The 19812-nt window shown below is 31.3% G+C and overlaps 1 protein-coding gene across 1 annotated transcript in view; it reads left to right on the top strand.

Moving 5' to 3' along the window:
- The window catches only part of LOC149909136 (uncharacterized), a 53240-nt gene that overhangs the window by 11022 nt on the left and 22406 nt on the right, over window positions 1-19812 (top strand). The gene's annotated exons all lie outside the window — the stretch shown is intronic.

Here is a 19812-nt window from a genome sequence, read left to right on the forward strand (position 1 = left end):
TACATAAGAACCATCCTGGTACTTCAAGGAATATAATAAAAAAAGAATTATCGAAATCGGTCCACCCGTTCTCGAGTTATGCGCTTACCAACACATTTTGCGATTCATTTTTATATATAAGAAGATTACAGCGTAGGAGGTTATAGGTATACAAATATTATAATTTATAACGATCATAATGATATTATTAATGTATCAAATGAATAATTAGGTACCTAAACAGTGTCAATTACATAATATTATCATGAATATCATGAATATATAATATATATTTGCAGCATGATTTTTTATTTCTAACTTTAACTTAACCGAAGTTGTAGTGTGAAGAATAAGATATTAATAGTCCGTTTGAATAATCGTTACAATCCTTAATTTGATAAATTACAACCATTGATTAATACTCCACTTAATCGATGTTTTATTCGATTACAATAATCGATTAGGATTGCCCAAAATCGCACATAACAAAAGCGTATAATATCATTAACAGATCTCGAATCATGGCGCGTTAATTAATTGAAAACAGATGGTTCCTTGTTAGCTGATTGAATCGATATATAATTGATATCGATACATCGATAACCTGAGGACCAAATACAATGACCTCCCGGAGTCTTGCTTTCTATCATAATCACCTATTGTTCATACAAAAATGGACAATTAAATCATCCATGCTATTGTACAAGCTACATTAAAATAATAAAATTGTTCTACTGCTATTCCTTATATGAATTTACGTAATCTGTCACTTTTTATTAGCGTATATAAACACCGATGATAAGAGAAGATTTATACTAATTATAGCGTTCTACCTTATTGCTATAATATCCATATAATTATTAATACATAAATACAACTTAATATAAATGTGTCTTCAAGTTAAGATAAACCATATGATAATTACCTGTTATCTGAGACGTGCTTTTAAATATTTTTACGGCATCGAGATAATATCGAAATTGATAGAACTAAGATAGCATAAATATAACATTATCTACCCACAAGCTGAATACCTAGTCTAACGTTTATACACAGAACGATTTTGAATTAAAAATAATATACTGTTTTTTTTTTTTACATCATGATTTGATTTACTTACACATTGTGGTACCTATTTAATATAAGAACTGATTGTTAAAATATAATAAACTTGTTTTTATTCAAGGAAATTATTTTAAAATTAGGTAACCATCTTTTTATGGTGTTGCTCAGCATATTATCTTGAGCCTTGTTGAGAATTTTATTATCATATTATAGAAATTTTCGATATCAAACTTATGTAATATCAATAAAAACCTGAAGATAAAGCTATCCGTCAATGTAATCTAATTATAGAGTTATTTAATAGAGCTGTTTATACATTTCCTTATAACAATCAGAACCTTACCTGTACGAATGTGTACCTACTGTGTCTTGTGTTGTTGTTGTTTTCTTCAAATAATATTCAAATACATTTAATTAATAAAATTTTCCTTCTCAAAGTGAAATAAGCATTTTCTTTCTATCTTTCACGGCAACATTTGGCATCATCATTAATACAACATGTAGGTTACAAATGCTACTTTCATTTCATTATTTATTTAACTCCCGACAGAATCTTGGTTATGGCGCAGTGGTTAGACTAGTTAGTATGAGAATTATGTTCCTCACGTTATCTGAACAACGGGCGAGGTAATAAAATATAATTATAGGAAACCAATTTGTTGGTGTGATTTGTTGCAAGTTTGCATTGAAATAACTCGAGTATCTTGATAGACGTATTTTATGCAAGTGACTAAAGGGTTTGTTTAACCATTGCAAAAGCGTGTTCAGTTGCGAGTCAGACTTTCGTACCTATTTGAAATCGTTAAAATGTGAAGAGAAGCTTGAATATCGTTTTTTGTCCAGTAATGTGAAAATAATATAACCTGTTAAGTATGTATCTATTAAATAAATGTTAACGTCTATCCCATAAACAACAGAACCATAAAAAAGCGGAAACACCATCCCATGCATCATTAGTGAAATTGCGATAAAAGCATAAAAACTACAATCGGACCGGTGCGAATTTGAAAAAGTCAAACATTTCTCTAGAATAAAAAAATCATCAATGGGCCTGTGAATTGACATGTGGTTTAGAAAAAAGCATAACTAATGCTTGTGGAAGGTTTCGTTAATGCGATATAATTTGATGATAATGACTTACCTGACGTTTTTGAGCATTTTAAAATCGTCGACGTAGACGATAAGAATACACATGTTGGTTTTTTTGAGCATGCACTTATTGAATGAATAGAATATATTTTAAAGTGAAACTTTTATTACATCGTCTCAAACTTTTTGGTCTGTGTAGCGCATGTCGCGTGTATCGCGGCTGCCGAGTAGGTATACCTACTCGACAGCTGACCCTCACGCGACATGCGCTACACAAAGCAGTGTTCGGAACCGTTCGAACAGTTTCACTTTTACCGTGGTTTCATAAAACCACACATTTTTTTTATTTTATACCTACTGTTTATGAGAAACTATCATTTAATACAGATGAGTTTTGGCACAAAGAAAACAATAATGTTTTTAAGAAATGATATCTAACATTGGGATCGTCTAAAAATCGAATGATTCATTGATATCTCATTTAAAATATTGCTACTCATATGTGTATTGTGTAAGCCTTTACCTACTATAATTATATACTTTATATTAGTCATGAAAACACCAAAGAAAATTAGAAGCATACATAGTTAGCACTCATACAGAAACCCAATACGAATCATTTACCATTTTTACTGTATCGGTATCATGGGAATTGAAAAGTCACAACTTGACCGTGACGTGTTGTGTTACCATGATATCATTTGTCAAATACCTATCGATGTATGAGCATTCGGCCGTTAACATGGGAACACGGTGTAAGTATGAGCGTTTTTTGCAAAGCGTTTGATTAAGTAGCCACGCTTCGTTCTACGTTCGAGCGGAATATTTAAGTATCCTAGTTATGCAAATTTGTTGTTGTTTTTTCTATAGTTTTAAGTTATGCATGAGTTGAAGTTATTAGAATTCTCGTTTATAGTATACGATGAATAGAGCTCGCTGATTCGTTTGAGCTTCTTTACTTCTATTAGTGCAAACGAAAAACTACTCCCGAGCAATGTTGTGATCTATAGAGTTTATAAATTTAATAGTAATATTGAAACTATTAACTAAAAGTATAATATTGTTAACATATTTGAATTCCCATTCATCATAATTCCAATTCAAAAAAATCAAAAAATCAAAATTCAAAACGTACACCTAGATTACATAAAATCAAACAAAAATCTATCGTGTTATGTAAATATTCTCAATCTATAAATAAACGTCAACATGAACTTCCATTGTGGCCTGTTCTCACACTCGGCTTCTGGTCGTTAACCCACTACAACTCATTGATACATTTTCACTTTCTCAATAGAATCGACAAGAAATATGAAGAACTCGATTCGTAAAATATTCTTATGGATTATGCTAATTTTTTTGGAAACGACAGGACGTCCGTTAGAGGTGGTGACGAAATGTTCTGATTCCCAGACACTATGGAGGAAACACATAAAGATCTCACGTTTGTGAAATTTCAAGTCGGAAATGTAACTATAATTTATCAACAATTTACATACGACAAAGTTAGAACCTGTAATGATAATAAAAAGTTACGCGAAAAGGCACAAAAACATCTGATAGGACTTTTTCCCATCGGATTTTTTTAGTTTCGTTCCAAAACAAGCTGATAATACCGCAAGTTCATTCGCTACTGGTTTTTTAATGGTTTTTCTCATATTTTTTTTTTCAACTAAAGATAGCTATAGATTTTTTTTCTGGAAATCTTCAAAGTGATAGTGAATAATATACGTACAAAATCTCGAGGCGAATTCAAAACACTCCCGTCATGTAATGATGATCACGAATCATTTATTTTATAGTTTAATGTAAATAAAATTCAAAATAATGGTAATTAGATTTACGATGATCAAGAATTTAGACGTGAAATATAAATCGATAATAACAAATGAATGTATAAGCTTATAAAAATCTTATAGCTGACGTGTGCCTATACATCATAGCAAGGCCGCTACATCTAAATCAATCACTTTATGATCTTAACAAATTGCTTTTAATCTAATGCTGTACATAAGTGCGGTTAAACCTTAACCTTTCTATTACAGCGCGTAATGGATGAAGTACTAAGAAGTTGGCTCGATAGATAGGTGGTAATGCTAATAAAATTTGTCGTGACTGCGAGTTGATGGGCACTGGGAAATGGTGATTTGTCGAATATTAAGAGAATAGTTCAAAAGTTAACACCCGCGGATCTGGGGTCAAATGCATTAGCCACCTAGCGGGTTTGCTTGTGTGTAAACTTTATTAATCAAACATTATGTTTTTTATCGCTCAAGTTTGTCTGGGAACGCTTAGGTAATTTGCGCGTGAAATTATTATGGCTGATAATTTTACGGTTTGTTGTATTGCTAATTATTGAGTGGATGGCAATAAAACATTTAATTTATTTTAAAAGAGATATAATGCCCATTTCTGTGCAAAGGTAAAAACATTTTTTAATTAGTTCGTACTATTTTTTTATAAAATAATATTTTCTATCTATAAACAGACTTTCCTCTATTTCAATTTGTAACGGATCTTTTAATCAATGCAAGCTTCTATTTTTACTACCAACGATTCGACTTCTTCCTAAAATCATTATGACGGAAGACATGTCTTAAAACATAATAATATCCACAATCCGGTCTATAAATAAAATGTATTTTTTTGTTTTTAATTCTCTTTATCAGTATTATTAACATTTAGAAATTAAAATGCAGTTTTCTTTTACAACGTAAAAAGCTTTTGATATCCGATATAAAGTTGTTCAAATCAGAGCACTCTATAATTATATATTTTAACATTAACTACGACACTCTTCAAACTTAAATAATACAAAATTTAAACATCGGAAATCAATTGGATTCGCACCATCATTTAAACTACTATAAAGCTTATCTTTAACACAATTAACCGCATCATTTGTATTCAATACATAAACATAGTTTTTAATTTATTCCTCTCAACCAGCTCGATTATATTGACCAATGATGAAGGTAGATAATTATTTTCCAGCATAATCACTTAAGCGTATAAAAATGTCCTATTCACAGTGATTTGTATGGGAATTGGAATAAAAAGCCGCTAATTGAATAAACACAGGTTGATCGAGTAGGCCGCTAAGGATTTATTTTGCGGAATTAATTATAAATTGATAAACCACTATCTCTTGAGTTATAAGATGTTTTAACGCTTAATTACGCATAAATGGGAAACTAATAAAACTTAAAACATATGGTGTTACTAGTTACATTTATAAGTTTTTTTTTTTGTATAGTTTTTTTTGAAGTTTCTAATAAATCAGGTTTTGACAAATGAATGTAATAAAACGCGTTATCATCAGTGTGATATTAATTTTAATAAGTACATAAATCTTTCTTATTATTCACGGCCTTCTTTTTCTGTTTTTTACCATTTCTCACGGAGTAGATATATATCTTGATATTTGAAATTTATTTTATCGCATACGAATTTAATATCCATAAAGCCAACATTTTACGTAAACAATGCCAAAATGAAGAGCCCCAAATGAATCTATCCTGTTAAAAGTATTTTAACCATATTTGTATTCGATTGCTCATAAATCAGTCCAACTTTGCCAATGTTATTATTTTAAGACTAGCTGAGAAGACAGGTTTGTCTATGTATAGGCTCATCCCACAAGGTAACCTCACCGTGAGAGCCACCGCAAACTGTTCACTCATATTTCACCGCATTGCTTGACATTTAATATTATATTTATCATCTGCATTGAACATCTGTATGAGGATAGTGATATACTTGTTGTTATCATCTCTAATCCTAGTATGTATTAGTTTAGCGCTACCAGATGAGGTGAATAAGAGAAAGTTTCCTTAGTTTAAAGATTATCTATTTATTATTATCAACGCGTTGTTTAAAGATTCATCTGCCTAGGCCTTCATCATCATCATCTCGTACACGTTCCCACTACTCACGTGTCTCGTGTGAGGGTTTCTTTCATCATCATTATTGTTAATCCCATAATTGCCAAGCTTATAAGCCATTTATGAGGATTCAGACTATCCACCCCGCACTCTTATAAATCAAACGTTTTCTAATTATGCAGATAGAAGAAGTCGACCTACCTCTTCTTATTATTCTAGAGTGGGTAACTTTATTTATTTTTGACTGAATTCAGAGCCATGCTTTTAACCTCTCCTTCCCATGAATATAAATTATAAGCACCTTGTATCAAAACAAGTACCAAGTGAAGTCTGAAACATAAAAAGTCCAATCTAATCCGGTGCTATAGTTTATCGGCTATTACAGCGTGATTGAACAAACACCCCAAGGCACCCATTTATAAAGCGATTGTAATTAAATTGTGTCTATTCGTGACAAGATTCCTCGTAAATATCATACTGTAATCGAAGCTGCTAACTACTGCGAGTTCACTTCGTGCTAAATCATGATAAGCTTAAATTGAATTAAGAGAAAATAAAATCGCTCGTTATTGCCTTCCGGAATCGATAATTATTGATACAATTTTGTAAGTAGTACATCCTTTTAGAGTGAATTAGAATCGATATCGATAGAAAGTTGTTCCGGTCCGTTTTTCGGATGTCAGTAGGGTAAGGGTACCAGCATTTAATGTTCTTTTATTTCTTCTCAAAATTTAGTGCTAACGTTTATATTTTTTTCATTGTGTTTTACAAATTTATATAATTATATCGAATTTCACGAAACAATTCGAACAATTTTTGTAACGATTTCATATCTTGCCTTTAATCTTGTTACATATAAAGTCAATCAATACGTTTATCACAAATTAACATGAAATATATGAGTAAAATTACTAATAAATTAAAAATGGCTTATCATAATGCAATATTTCGCTATCGGATACAACATTGATATATCAAGCAATTATGAGCATACATGCACAGCACAATCTCGATTTAATGGTCCTTCTACACGATCAATTTACCAACATGTTTGACCAATGATCCAATCAGTAACGATCTTAATGTTTGCAAAAACCTTTGCTTTTCCCAGGAGAATGGCTATCTAAAATCCTTCATGTACATTTATAAGCTTTAGGTTATATTAAGGAAATCGCACAAACCTTTGCTTTTTAAAGCTATTATGATATGATTTAGGTAGTAGTCAGTTTTTTTTTACAATTTTAGATCAAGTACATTCAAAAGTAGTTCCTTATCATTTTAATCAGTTTATAATATGCGATGCGGGCAGAGTAGATAACAAGTTGGCATAATTATGTAATAGGTAATAATATAATGATCATTCGTAATATATAAAAATGTGGTATTATGTTCTATGGAAGCAATAATGATTACAAGCTCATATAAACATTATAATTTTTATTTATTTGAACTAGTATGTTGCTATCATGTTATAAAAATGATCTTGACAGGTGTTTATTTGAAATTATTAATGGGAAAGTGGTTTGTCATGAAGAAAAAATAGTACACCCATTATATTGTTAGTGTTTATTGTACTTTTATTTATTGCCGTTATTATGTTCGATATCATTGCAGTTTGTATGTATGTATGTATATATCTTTTTTTTTCAAACAATGGCGTCACTCGGCTCGTCTTCACTTCAGCGAATGTTCAAATTTTGATATATATTATTATAAACAACTTTTCTTACTGAACATTCTTTTTAATTGGAGTAAAGCCGAATAGCTAAAGCTAGTATAACCTATATTAGTCGTCGTGCGAAATGCCTAGGAACTAGAAGGCTACTTATACATCAACGAGTCGATGATTCATTGCTGACTTTTTGCGCTTAATGTCACCGGATTGTCGGTGTTTTTACATTTGAAATTAATTCATTAATATCGTGTTCGGTAAGATTTCTTGATCATTTCCTGCGATACCTGCTTACATGGCCGTGACTTTAAAACTAAATAGGGTAAGTTTTATGTTTAGTTTGACTGCCATTTAGTCTTCAAGATGTTACAATAGATTTATATGTGATCGCGTTTCCTTTATGAATCATATTGACATAAATTTGGACAAATTATAGTCGATTTAGGTGAACATAAAGTTTTATTGTACTGCTGTTTTACATCTTGATATGATTATAGTATGATATGAACTTTCTGATGAAATTGAGCACGTAATATTACTGAAAAATTTACATAATAATTCTTATATATTTCGAAATGATTACTAAGCATAACATACCTGTAACATCTGCTTTAACCTACTATATTTATTTATAAAAACAAAGTGGCTTTTAATCGTTGTTTTAGTCACATTACTGTGTGTTATAATGACCAAATGAACAATATAAATGATTCAATTTGAATACATTTAGTAAAACAACTCTATCAGCGCGTTCACAGTTATTAATTATTTCTATTATGCTTACCTATCTTATTTTGTTCTACCTAATGTAACTATTTCATTTGATTCTAAATGAGATGTGCGACAAAGTTACAATAAAGAAGTACAGATGTATAGAGAATACAGTTTAAAGAATAATATAATTAAGAATTTTTCTATTGTGTTCTTAATTTTCATAGTATCTTGTAAATCCTACATAACTTACTTTCATGTCAATATAATTTATCATCATAAGCATATGCCCATATACCTACAGCAGTGGGAAACAGGCCTCCTATGAGGGTCCATGCCATATTCTATCAAGTGCGGATTGGCAGATGACCCATTTCAACGAACTTTTGATTCTTGGACATTTCAGTTTCTCAACTATATTTTCCTTCGTCATTTATTTTCAAAATAACTTTTATACCATTACTATTATCAACAGTAGCCAAGTTTTTCTACGCTCATCTAATTTATCAATTCACAATTAAATATCTAAGAATTTCGAATTATTCACGCGACAGTATCTCGCTCTGTCAATGTTATTTGTTGCATCCCATTAACGGTCCATCGAGTGTACCAAAATCGGTAGCTTAATCACCTGTTAATTTGTTAGATGAGCGACCAAACGCGCCGCTAACAATTTATGACTTTATTTTCGTCAACTCGTTTATTTGATGCCCTTTTCTTGTTGAACCACTGGTTGCGGCCTTTATTTTGTGTGTATTTACATTTCTGTTTTGATTGTTTATTTGAACATTGTGGGATTGGTGAATTAGAATAAGATTTTATGGCATGTTCTTCATATCACTGTTGTCACTGTGATCAATCTTTGCTTCTTAAATACTTCTATTTCTCTATACTACCTTTAAATTAGGTTGGAAGGACATAACATTATAGAATGAGGATACATAAAATAATCTATTGCCTCACCATTCAAAGAAATAACTACCTAGACTACTATCTAACGCATCTGACAAGAACAAAACGAACCTATTTCAATATTTATAAACCGATCGCAGTACACCGTAAAATATATCAGATATATTTCACAACGAATGCATTAATTGCAGACGTAATGTAATGCATATCGCGTTTAAATCATTGAAATTAAATATGACATCAGTATGCCTCGAGGTGTACATTAAGTTACAAGTACAGACAAGTCTTCTAGTTTTGCTTATTAATAAGCCCGACAAAGAATTTGTATCGGCTAACGGTAAAGTCCGGAATGCTAATACGTTTCATACGAAGCAATATTCATTTATCTCTAAAACACAGGTAACTGGTGCATGCTTTAATTCGATAGATTATCTTTATGTACTCTCTTAATTACCGTCCCGATATGAATTGAAAATGATTGCTGGTGATTAAATGGAGGAAGCAAAATTGAGGCGCTCCTACGCATACGTGGTCGTAAAAGTGGTCTACTTCTTATTGGTTTTAGTTGCGTTATGTTATGATGGTTCGCGTGTCTCTTTAGTATTATGTATTTCAATATGCAGATCGAGAAGAGCAAAACAAAATATTATCTTGATATATCAATTTTCCAGTTGTAATTTAACTGGATAATTTTATGAATTATCATTATAAGTGGCAGTAAAATTTACGACCAATAAAATATTGTGCCTATTCATTAATCTTAATACGTAAAGATAATAATTCTTCTACGATAATATCTCTATTTTTACGCCATAAAATTATCTGACCGTTTCATCAGATTATACATACCCGATTTACCTGTGCCAAGCGTTTATTATGAATGAACGTCTCTTTACGCTATTTAATATTCAATATCGTATGTAACGGTAATATCGATATGTTCACGATCTACTAATTCAATGGCAGGAGTTTCTGTAGCGACGCGAGATGAAAACCAGTAATGTATGTTAAACCGGATAATGTACTCGTGTCGAACAGCATAATTGATCAGACGTTGTGGATAAATTAAGCCTTTTTATGCCCCGTCGCAACGAGATTGGAACATGTTTTTGTATTTACTCCCAATGTAATAAAACTCTTAATTGAATTCCATGGATTTCTCATGGTGCCTTTTGGTCGTTATATAATTTGTTCTTGATTCGATTAATTATGTTATAAGTGAACGAAATTGCCAAGATATTTACATAGTGTATTTTATTGAGTGTGTCAATTTTTGAATTATGATGTTAAGCTTTTTGGGTCACTTTATTTCGGAATTAAATACGATCAAGTGTATTTATTTTTGGGGAAAGACGCTGTTTATAATGTGATAGAGACACTTTACTTATATGTGAAACAATTCACTTAAAGAGGTGTTCAGTGAGAACACAACTATAATAAAAACATAAAATGAATGAAAGAGAATTTAAAAATTCCTGCCCTGCCATTTAACAACCATATCTTGCAATATGCATACTTTTCGTTTTTGGTAAGACCAGCGGTTCGTTATCCAACATATGGTTTTAGTAAAGCCTTTTGTATTTAGAGTACAAAAATGCATTAAAATCGAAGTACTTAAATGTAAAGTAAAATAGTTATATCTTATCGTTCATTATCTTAGCTCCAACAGAGCCAATAATACGGTGTTAATTTTATTACCTCGTTTAAGTTTTCTGCTGTGTTAGGTGTCCTTTAAATATCTTAATGAACTCTTCACTCCATTATAGATGCACTTAACCCGGCGTCATTGTTGCCGGGTATCTAATACCCGACGCATTTTAAAACTGTCATAATTTTAAAACAAAATGCGCACGTCTTTTGTCCGTTACAGTAGCTGCGGTCGTTGACCTCTATTCGCATATTCTCTTCTCTATTTTGTGTTGCTTCGGCTACCTCGTAGTGTAGACATGTGTAAAGAGCGCGCGGGTAAGTTATACCCGGCCACAATGGCCACGTAACATTTACAAAGATAGCGTGTTTGTTGTTTTTTATTGTTTATTCATAAATTGCATATCGTTTTGCACAATTTTATGAACCATGTCTTACGAAAGCGAACAACGTCGACTCCTAGCCTTGTTTGAACAAGCTGACGCCAGTGAAAATTAACAGTGCAGTTCAGACGACGAGGGTGAAATCGACCATATTTCAGAGCGAAGTCAAGGCAGTGATACGGAACAGGATTGCAGCGATGATGTGCAAGAAGTAATTGTTTCAACAAGTAACCAGCAGTTTTATATTGGTAAAGACAATTCCACCAAATGGTCTCCACCACCTCGGACCAACGTCCGCACAAGGTCAAAAAACGCTGCGTTGATCTCGATAGCGAATAAGTCGGTATATTATTAGTAAATAAGCTTTGTTTTATATAGTTCATGATTTCAGGTTTATGTTCGAAAGAAAATTTTATGTCTTTTCTCTAAATATCTATTACGTTATGTTTTCGAATAAACGTTTTAAGTTATGTTCTAAAAAAATTATCGCAGAATAAAAAGATTTAATTTGATGAGTAATATGCTCATTTTATGATAAACTAGCGGTCCGCCCCGGCTTCGCCCGTGGTACATATTTACCTTTTCTCTACATAAAAACCATCCTCGTACTTCAAGGAATATAATAAAAAAAGAATTATCGAAATCGGTTCAGCCGTTCTCGAGCTATGCGCTTACCAACACATTTTGCGATTCATTTTTATATATAAGATAAATGTTTGATTTTTATTAATAATGTATTTAACTACCTATTTCCCTATTATAGAAAACTAATATTGACATAAGCTTGATTCAGTGCACAATAATGTACATGGGTAAAATTTACCCGGCCACAACGACCAAGTTCTGTTTAGTAGCCACAATGACGCCGGGTTAAATTACAATAACGTACGACTAAATAAATATTTTACTGATTATTTAATTGAAGGGAAGTTTTAGAATATATACCGAAGGAATCACTACATAGTATAAAACAAAGTCGCTTTCTCTGTCCCTATGTCCCTAAGTATGCTTAAATTTTTAAAACTACGCAACGGATTTCGATGCGGTTTCTTTTAATAGATAAAGTGATTAAAGAGAAAGGTTTTTGCATAAAATTTATAAGGTTTTAGACGAAGCTTGCGAAGCCGCTGGCGGAAAGCTAGTGTAATAATATAATATCATTAACCTTTTCTGTAATTCATAAATTTAAGAGATAGCATACACAGTACATACATGCTTATGAAAGTTTTAAAAGATACTAACAAATTAACAGCCTTTGGCTTTTTATGTGTCAGTTTAGATGTTAAGAAGTGTTTACATTTAAAATTTAAATACAAATAAAAATATTTTGTAAAATCTAGATTATGTTGATGGTACACCATCTCTCATCAATTATACATAATTTAAGCATATTTTAGTCATTTTAAAACTTAAGTTAAATATTTAACTAAATGTTCAAACTTCAGTTAAAACAAACGATTTACTTTTCTATAAGTATCGGTATTTAATTTATTAAATTAAGTCTAACCAGTACGAATATAAATTTTACCAAATATTGATTGTTATTTACTTATAAATATTGTATTAAATAAATAAAAACTCAGTGTGTTAGGAGCTCAATGTTTAATAGTGTATCGTGATGTATCGGCTACTGGGTCACTGCCCAACCCACCAATTACAAAATAATTACAAGCTAACGTTTTTGTGAACACTGAACATAATGAACTTCAATATTGAGGTTGAAAATTGATATATTCAAATTATCTTTAAAGCATGAAATAGTCGGTTAAAAATAATATATTTTTAGACTATTCTATAAAACCGGAGTAGGTATATATTAAAATCTATATCTGATTGTACTTGTAATTCATTGACTATTTTCATCAACGCTAATTGTAAAGTAATGTACAAAACTAATTCATAAAAATTTGCAAAAATATCTACTTAATCAATCTATAGATATGTATGTTAGATAATTGTTTCATTAGATTAGGTACTAATAATATAACAAGTAACGATAAATACATCTAATCAATAAACAGTTCTCCTAAACACTTTAATACTAGGTACTTGTATATAAAGAAGAGCGTGTGTGCCGACACGTGTCAGAAGTGAAACTTCTTTAGCAAGATTCAAAGATACCGTGATCGTCGCCTTACTCCATGTGACGGTATGGCCATGATGCGACCTTGAAATTTTACACTCAACGCGCCTAAAAAAGTTCCACTTCAAAATAATTTGTATAAGACTTCCTAACTTTTTACTCATCCACCGAATTACCTCCGTGTAAATCTCGGATTCTTGTGCCCTGTTATTTAGTGCAATTATTGCGTCTGAAAGGAATCTGAGAGTAAAAAGGCGATAGAATTCACCAGGTCCTTGATTAAAATTGTGACGGGTTGATTGTTGAACATTCTGTTTTTGATCAAGCCCCTTTTGGTGGTAGCGGGATAAACTTATACGTGTTAATTATAGCCTTCCGATTTTGTATCAAAAAAATGTATTTAGAAGCTACTTTTGCTAACTTATATAACACTTTTCATTATTTGATAAATGCTTATTAATTGCTTATGTTTGTTGATTTCTAATAAATAATTCACAAAAAAAACACTAGCTTTCCGTCCGCGGCTTCGCCCGCGTTTTCAAAGATAAACCCGCATAGTTCTCGTTCTTAATTTTATTTCATTGTAATCGGTTCCGTAGGTAGTTTTTTCGTGAAAGAGTAACAAACATACACACCTACACCTACACATACATATCCATCCACACAATCTTTCGCATTTATAATATCGGAAGATAAGAAAACGCAGTTAATTGCTTATTTTATAACAGAATAGAAATCAATTATAAAAAATAAGTAAGTTTTAATAGGTATAAAAAAAAACTTGAAATTTATCTTGCATTTCCCTAAACAAACAATTCAGATCCCTCAAATACCATTTAATTATAAATAACACGAGTTTAACAAGCGTTTAATTGATAATCACCGATTCCCCTACATAAGCGTGTTAACATTATATTATCAGCATGGTTGAATACCACGTGGTATATCGAACCATGACTGCGTCACGGTATTGCACGCTCTCCCGTGTTTTGATACGCTAACTGATAAGTTACAATAAAATAATAAGGGGTTTATTATTGCGAAGGATATACGGTTTTTTTTGAAGTGATAAATTTCAAGGTCACGTCATGGCAATAACATCACATCATTGAGTAAAGCGAGGATTTTGGTATCTTTGAATCTTGCCAAAGAAGTTTCACTTCTGACAAGTGTGCTCGGCACACAAGATTTATTTAGATTATTTATTTCTGGTTATTATAAAAAATGATGTTGGATTAAAATGAATGATTTTTAATTCAACTCTACAATATAGTCTTGTAGCATAACAATATATAGGCTACTTTTGTCATGTTTTATCGATTCTACGCTCCGCAGAAACTTTTCCTTGAGCCAAGAGGTTGCTTGCTAGTAAAATAGAGCAACACATTTATATTTTATTATTCTATCTATTTATTTAATTCAAAACATCAATGAATGAAAATTCCTCACGTGCAATACCGTAACCCCACAAACAAGTGCGTACAGGTGATAACTAATCGAATGACGTGCAATGACACGCTCGCTGCGTGCAATATTGAGCGTGACGTGCCAGTATACCACGGGAGCGTGCCAGACCGTGACATTTGGTAATTGTCAATGTAAATAGGGGATAAAGAGAATTAGCTGCTTGTAAGTGCACATGTTTTGTGTCATGCGAAGCCAGAGACCGAAAATGATTAATGTTTAATCCAATTATTGAAAGGTAAATGGTAAATTATTAGTGTGCTCATAATAAATATCTAATTTCATGTAGGTACCTATAAAATTATTTTTCTGTTAAGCTTCTATAAAACGATTTACAATAATTGAATGCTCGCAGAACTAGAATTTTCATTATAATTTTCTGTAGTACAACAAAATCATCGCAAAGAAAACCAAACATTGATTTTACACGGAGTGCATTATATTACATTACATACATTAATAGCTATGCACATCCTACTTAATATTATTAACTAGTTTATAATGACAATTTAGCCGCTGGACCGTAATCCCTCGCCCACTCAGCAAACAGTATGTAAAACATATGACCTGTACGAAACAGGGGCACAAAACCGCTTTCCTGATATTTGCACACTATTATTTGGTACGAAGCCTGTCAATTGGTACACAATCAACCGGTGGGTCGTATAAAATGAGATGCAATTTCGATCATGACTGTACGACTTAAGACCGCAGACGCCTCGAAGACTTATGTGGTACAAGGTGTAGTGGAACTCAAATTATTGATTTATTTATATCAGTTGTTGTTTTTGTTTTTTTATAATATAACTGGAATTAAAATAATTATAACAAATTTAAGTTAATTTAAAAGAATGAATGGTGAAATTAATTAATGTGACTTTGAATTGTCGTAAAAATTGATTGGCTCTTGAGCATTATTTCTACAGGGTCTCTATATATAGAGATAATAAAGGTATATATACCTTTATTGTACACGAGTAAGTATTTCCAGAAATTGACTGCAATTTTTAATATAATTCGTGTATTTTATTCATCGTTCGTGTATTTTAATGAAAAGCTTTTTGTCATTTTTTTCTGCGTCTACGAGATAACGTCTACATTATACATCCTCTGTATTCATATTAAATTTACTTAAGTTTACCCTTACCTTGAGTTTGAATGTATTCTATGTCTGAATGTATCTATTTGAACACCTTAGTTCATTTATGTAAAATATCTTTGACTTCAAACTTTCACCCGCTACCACCTTACAAACCGCTCGCTCCTCTCCCTTGTACCACGAGACAGAACCGCGTAATGTTGTATTATTATTGCGTACCTGCGGCCTTCACGACTTCACTTGAATTACTCGCACCACTTGCCCGGCAGTGCCCGGCACGTGCTGTATCCGTAGACAAATTGAGTGTTTTCTACGTAAGCTCGGTTAGGAAAGTTCATATGAAAATGTTTTGTTTAGGTGTATAGGTAATAGTAATGTAGATAGTGGTTAAGGCAATTTGTAACAGCTTTAGCTAAGAGAAATGCAGAAGACTTAATTGAATGGTCAAGCTTAATGGAATAAAAAATATGATGTTGTTTGTATGTGTATTATTCGTTTATATACCTACTAGATTTCCGCCCGCGGCTTCGCCCGCGTTTTCAAAGGAAAATTTCAATGTAATCGGTTGAGTAGTTTTTACGTGAAAGAGTAACAAACATCCATACAAACTTTCGCCTTTATAATAGTATTAAGATTAGATGGATTATTATCTACATCATAGCGGATATAATTATTACATGTAAAGCTTTTACAAAAAGCTATAGAAAGTATTTTATTAAGCTTTGTATCATTTTAAATGCAAATTTCTATAATCATATAATATATCAAAACAACTTAGATTATTAAGTAACGATCAATATTATGTTTACACACACAAAGATTTACTACAAATTTATGAAAAACCGCAAGATACATTGCGACAATAAATTACTATATTTTGATATATGCCTTTGCTATTAAACTCAATGTTCTAACGAGTGTTCATTCGACATTCTTAAAAAATATGCGCGTGCGCAGCGCAATTTGGTAGAAGTGCGGCAAATAACCGCCGCGGGCCGCAATCACGAGACACCGTTTCCATTGTCACGCGAAAATTGTATCGTGATTGTTAAATTGCCTGACTTTCATATTTTCTATCGGTGGTCGAGGAGTGTGTAAGGCAATTGAGTAGCGATTAAATATTGTGTTCATGTTGTTTGGTTATTGATTTGTTTTTATTTGATACTGTATAAATTGTTATGGTCTTCATAGATATAGTTATTAGTCTATTTTTAGTGGATTTGTCATCAATTTATATAATGTCTTCACTTGAGCTTTATAGTTTGATAATTTTCAAAAATTGAACTCAATATTTAAAAATTGTCTAATCATTAGGTCTTCCCTAGTATCCAATACTTAATTAAATAAAAGTAAAAGCACAGATTACTAAATATTTCCACGTAAAAGTATATATAACATTTAGAAATCAAGTTATCGAATTCGAGAAGCATCACATACATAACTTTGTAGTACCTCAAATTTAAATATCTGTAGTGACACATATTATTGAGATTCGTATCGTATAAGAGAATGGAAACACACAAAATTTACCCGACTCGCCATGCGGAGATGTCCGTAATGCGTGCCCGAGGCGCGGACGTTCATTTGGGCTTCTGTTTAAGAACGCGATCATTAAATTATTGTATTATTTTTTATGGATATTGGTATTATAATGCAGCTAATCATGGTCCTTAGAAAAGTCGGGACAAAGGACTTATAAGAATGATTACAAAGAATATTTAGGGATCGGTTGGTATTCTAAGTTTTTTTTTTATAAAATAAGCAAGTTGGTATATTAAATTACGGGACGAGCTTTTTTTTCATCGCTCTTTTTTATGGTTTCCAATATTGCAATTAGCTTGAATTTTTCATAAATCCATAATTTTTTATTTTTTTTATTATTATTATTTATTTATTATCCATATTTTTCATCATTGTATTATAAGCGTATTTCCATTCGCCGTAAAAAGGAGAAGAGGCGTAAAACGTTAGGAAGACCAAGGAAATGAAGACTCAGAGCTATCTCAAATCGTATACAGACAGATAAAAATAATTAATAATATCCTACCAAGAAATAGTTTCCAATAAAACTTACTTCTGCATTAGAATCCTTACGAATGTCTATCTGTACTCTTAATGAGACAGTAAATACAAGACATAATCTTGTAACAATCGACTTTTGACATGTCTAATTGATTTATGACAGCAAAAAATCGAGTAATTGGTATTATACTCATTACTTACGTCTCAATAATAAATAAATAATTGTTCATCTGTTTCGGATACGACGAACGCATCTTTTTTTAATACATTTTAAGCCCTCGGAACGTCAATTAAATTTGATTGAGATCATTTTGGAGATTGATTAAAAATCGATACTGAATCGATTGGTGGCTCACGTAATAAAATCGAGTTGTATTCGATGGAATCTTAAATTGCTTTTTATTGCGCTGTACCGAATATACATGTGGCTTTAAAATATAATAGCTTTGTTGTATTGCGTACTTTCGTTCCATGAAAGTTATCATAAAAATAATTGTTGTATTTTATTTATTCTGATTTATGTACCTAGTTTTCAAAACGCTGTCTTTAAATACCTACAAAAAATAGAAATTAATCACACGATCCAAAAGACTAAATAAATATAGGTACTTTCATAAAATAACCCTCTTTTTTGATATTATGTTTTCTTATTATTTTAGAAATATATTTTGTGAACTGAACTTGTGAACCTGAACGAGATCCTATATTTTATAGATTTATAACTTAAATAAAAATAATCTTCTTTGGGTATGGACACATTCTTACATTAATTAATAAATAAATATAAACACAATTTTTGCAATAAATTGTATAAACGCTCATTGGCAACAAATTGGAAATGTTTAGTTTCATTGAATGAATTCATTGATTACTAGAAATTCATTCACTCTGTGTGGCCAATTTGAGAATACTTATTATACCTATTTCTGAATCTTCAATCTCAACACGGGTGTTACATTTGTATAAAATTTACATTTTTATTAGCGTTTAACATATTTGGAAGACGTTAATGATGCTCCGTGTTATATCTTACTTTCAATTGAATATTTATTAAACATTCTGTTGAGAAGATATGGTTTTATAATTGTTATGTGACCATTCATTTTTCTATAATTACAGAACTGTCAATTACGGAGATATAAACAAGTTTTTGTCACATAAATAGATGTTGTTTATAATATTACCATACTTTTTTCTAATTATATTATGCATTCAATGCATTACGATTTACGATGGATTTCAATAGGTGCTAAAGAATTTTATGTGCTTATAAAAAGAGGTTTATTATAATATATTATTTATTTACACTTATTTCATTCAATGCACTCGGTCCACACTAATTTAATCTATGAATGCTCAATTATACATCTGTCTATTTCGCTTTCACGGCTAAACCACGGCACCGATTTGAGTGAAATTTTAATGAAAATATCACTTGCATCAAACATAAAATAAAGCTCCTAATAAAAAAATAAAAACCTAAAATATGAAATAAATATAACTACCAATACTCTGATCCACCACCAATCTTCATAGCTGATTCGTACGAATGACATAGCAAACTATGACCAAAAACCTACTATTGTAAAGTTAAATTATACTCAATAATATTCATTAACTAGCCATAATGTGTAAATACTGAAGCTAACAGTAAAATGAATCAAGGAACGAGTTGTATGGCCTGTAATCTTCACGTCGTCATGCATAATCCCTCGGCGGTCACTTAAAAGCTCGCCAATGAATAAAATAAACAGATAATCAATTCAAAAGTGTTTTTGTTTCTTGGCTTTAGCCGTTCATTA

Source organism: Colias eurytheme, chromosome 4 (assembly GCF_061535395.1).
Source record: "Colias eurytheme isolate Ceu_HAF_F1 chromosome 4, ilColEury1 Martin Lab GWU primary, whole genome shotgun sequence".
NCBI lineage: Eukaryota > Metazoa > Arthropoda > Insecta > Lepidoptera > Pieridae > Colias > Colias eurytheme.